This window comes from Triticum dicoccoides, chromosome 3B, assembly GCF_002162155.2.
Source record: "Triticum dicoccoides isolate Atlit2015 ecotype Zavitan chromosome 3B, WEW_v2.0, whole genome shotgun sequence".
NCBI lineage: Eukaryota > Viridiplantae > Streptophyta > Magnoliopsida > Poales > Poaceae > Triticum > Triticum dicoccoides.
In genome coordinates this window covers 758850927-758854847 of record NC_041385.1, presented here as the reverse complement: position 1 = coordinate 758854847, position 3921 = coordinate 758850927, and the positions used below count along the sequence as shown (strand labels likewise).

Genomic DNA, 3921 nt, shown 5'->3' with positions numbered 1-3921 from the left:
GGTAGCACAGTACATAAAAATCTGCCTACCACGGCAGCTTCTTGGTTTACTTAGTATCCTGGTTACATAAATTACACCATTAACATCCTGGTTTACTTAATACTATCTTGGAAGAGAAAGATCTTGGTTTAAGTAAACTATCTGAATATGACCAGCTTCTTGGTTAACTTAATATTGAGTATATTGCTGGTGCCTTCCACGAAAGTTTACTTATTAATATCCTATTTATATGTCAAAAAAAAAATACTACATCTTAGAAGACAGAAATACATCCTGGTTTACTTAATATCCAGCTTCTTGGTTATAAGTTAGAAAAAGACATCTTACTCACAATTAAATTCAGTTTAGTCAAAAATTCACATCCTGGAACCGAACTTAAACCATGATCTCTGTCTTCCAGGATATTAAGTAAACTTCTTGGAACTTAATATCCTGGTTTACTAAATTTCCTGGTTACATCTTGGAAGACAGAAAAGCTACATATAAACCTGAGTTTCCTGGAACTTTTTTATTTTCCCATGAACATCCTGTATCGATGGGCATGTAACAATTAACCAGGTGATTTTCCGCAAAAAAAGCAGATTAGCTACAGAGATCTATACTTACAGGTTCAGTTGAGCTTCAGGCAGAGGTACAGAACGGCGTTAGATTGAGGATCCCCACGACGAGGAGGACCTTGAGAGTTGGCTGCATGGATTTGCTGCTCCCGATCTCGTTTGCGCCACCTATTTCCTGCTGCTCCCTTACGCCGCAGGCTGCCGTTGCTCGCTTCTCGCACGAGCTTCCACCAGCTTCCCGACGTTCTCCCTCTCGCCTGCCAGCGACAGCAGCGCGGCCAGCGCGTCCTTCTTTGTGCTCGTCGGGCCCGTGCGCACGAGGTGGACTAACTTTTCCACGACGGAAGGCTCGGCGGCACGTATGGACGGACGCCAGGCTGAGCAAGGCCGTCGCGGCGTTCTCCTTGGCGCGCCACGTCGTGCCGGAGCTCATGATGTGGGTCACTGCCTCGATGGCGCCATCGGCGTGCATGATGCGCTTCTTGTTGGCCTCGAGGATCGAAAGGTTGAGCAGCGCGGTCACGGCGTTGAGCTGGAGCCCGGCGTCCTCGGACTAGAGCAAGGGCACCAGCATCGGCGCGGCTCCGGCCTCTCCGACGAACGCGCGGTTGTCCGAGCCGGACTTGGAGAGCAGCCGGATCTCGTGCACCACGCGGTTGGCCGCGTCAGGGGAGAATGAGACGGAGAGCTTCTTCACCAGAAACGACGCCGTCATGCGCGCCACCTCGAGCGCCGCCTTGTTGGCGGCCACCGCCTGGGCCTGCTCGCTCTTGCTGGCCTCGCAGACTTCCATGGCTACGCCGTTCTCCCGGCACCACTTGGAGATGAGGTTCTTGAGAGACTTGTTGGGCACCAGCTCCAGATTGGCCAAGACTTGCCCCGTCTTAGGGCACGACGGCACGTTGACTTGCCGGAGCCGAACCACCGGTCGATCGACTCGCTGGTCTGACCGCTAGCGGCGACGACTGGGTCGCGCATTAGATCGAGGGAGATGGGGCACCGGAGGTCCGGTGGGGGCGCCGGTGACTCCCCGTCATCTTCGACATCGATGTCCGCCTTGGAATCCGAAAAGGCCGGGGCGTGGCACTGAACAGGACACACTTGGCGTACCGGAGCAGGCCGACGAGGGCGATCATGGCGGCAGTCCATCTCTCCGATGCTCGGTCGCCGATGTCCCGCTCGAGGCTCTCGATCTCGTCGCTGCAGCTGGCCGGGTCGTTGATGCCAACCTCCTCCAGGATCTCCTCCAGCCTCTCCCGCTCGGGCACGATCTCCCGCTCGATTTCCTCGATCAGCGACAGCACGGTGGTCTTGAGCACCGGCTCCGGCTCGGCGGCCGACGCGCAACGGCGGCACTGGCGCGAGGCGAGGGCGAGGAGGTCCATGACGTCGTCGGCGAGGCCGAGCTCGACGACGGGCAGGAGGTCGAGCAGCGTGGCGAGGTCGTGGTGCAGGTCCCGCAGCTCGGCGTCCATCTCGTCCGACTGCAGCAGCAGCAGCGTGCGGCTCCGCGCGGCGCAGTCGGCCACCATGGCCTTGAAGCGCTGCAGCACGAGGAGCACCTCCCGCAGGCACAGCGAGGCCGACCGCGGCAGGTCGCCTTCGCCCGCCGGGTTGATTAGGGGAAAAGGCAGGGGGGGTTTATCAAAAGTGCGTGCATTGACCGGGCCAGCCACCTGGCTGCCAATTGTCGTTCTCTGATTGGCCTGGGACTAAATCATCACATGAAGTGCAAGTTGGGGTATGATGGAGTCAAGTTTTGCAAATTTAGGACTGAATCATCACATTCTGTGCAAGTTAGGATATCTAGGGTGCTATTACCTCTTAAATTTAGTTTGGATCGCATCCTTCAGGAGGACAGTACGTTTCACAATCAACTCGTACGTTTCTTTGCCCAAACAAAAGGGCACTGCATGCCTTTGTCAAAAAAAAAAAGAAAAAGACAAGAGCACACTCCAACTGCAAGTGCAAGAGAGGTTGACGATTTGAATCGAGGTGATGGTTTGAACTATAAAATATATTTTTTCTGAATATACCAACATGCAATGACGATTTGAGTTATTTTAATGCATGCATGCTTGTAACTAGTGGAGAGGATTGAGGCCTTCTACCCCTCTAGAAGGACTGGGATGTACGCTCAAGACTAGACTGGGATGTTCTCTTGATAATTTTAACGAGAGGTTTTGTGGTGGAAACGGTCCATCAGAGCTCAAGTCATAGACTTGGCATAGGTGCTTTCATTTTTTTAAATTCATTTTAATCCATCCGATGATGTTCGTTCAGTAGGCGAAGGTGTTCCTGTCATGTAATGACTTGGTCAATCACAAGATGATGCGTACATACAGTATATCGGTCCTCATAAGGGTAGAGCCTGCATTCCTAGGGTTGATATATGTGCATATGTGTGAACATCTGCGTTTTAAAAAAACCAGTAGCAGCAGCAGTAGTAAACATTCAAACATCGAACCCGCACGTTCCGTGTTGTTTCTTGGAGGAATGGGATGAACTGGAGTATGTTATTTTGTTTTGCTTCGAACCGACCTTTGATTTGATCATCCCGGTTTAGGGGGTGTTTGGTTGAGAAGTTCTAGGACTTTTTCTAGTCTAAAACTAATCAAAAAAGACTCTCTAGTAGAGTCTTTTTTAGTCCCTGTAAAAAAAGTCCTTCCCGTTTGATTCCTAGGGACTTTTTAAGGACTTTTTTTTAGTCTCTGGCTGAACCAAACACCCCCTTACTCGTTCGTATGGGTGTCTCATTGCTTCCTGTGGCATCACATCACATCAAATCAAATCAAATAAAGAAAATGAACTTGTGCAGTGTACCACCATACAGTGTATCTTTTCTTTCCTGCGGCGAGTGTACCACCATACAGACTATTGATACGAGTTATAAGGTTTTACAAAAAAAGTTAATTTGATTGGTCAATAGATGGGTAGGCGGCTCACCCTTCTGAAAATCAGGGGGGCAAGTTTATGATTGATTAGTAGACGAAAAAAATTATAGTCAGCGTGTAATTACGTGTAATTCTTTGTATGTTTAGCATTATTGCCGTAGGCACAACAGGTGTCACATGACACCGGATAAAATTTCTGCTTACCCTGTATAGCCTCGTATATCTCTACTCCTAATGAAGCAGTTGGTGAATAGTCTGCGTCGTTTATTTTCGCTGAGTTTTTTCGTCCGCCCTCCCACCTCTTAATTCCCCGGCAGCAACGATCCCACCTCTCAGTTTCATCGTTTTTTTTGTTGTTGTTTTTCGTCCCCGCATGCCATGCCGCCCCTCCTCTCGATCCACCGCTCCCGCTGCGACCTCCTTCTCTCCCTCGTCTCCCGCTCCACCGCCCCCGCCCCATCTCCCGCTCC

At 50.9% G+C, this 3921-nt stretch overlaps 1 pseudogene; it reads right to left on the bottom strand.

Annotated features, from left to right (window-relative positions):
* Window positions 1–402: 402 nt before the first annotated feature.
* LOC119279934 lies at window positions 403–3113 on the bottom strand (annotated as a pseudogene).
* Between the last annotated feature and the right edge of the window lie 808 nt (window positions 3114–3921).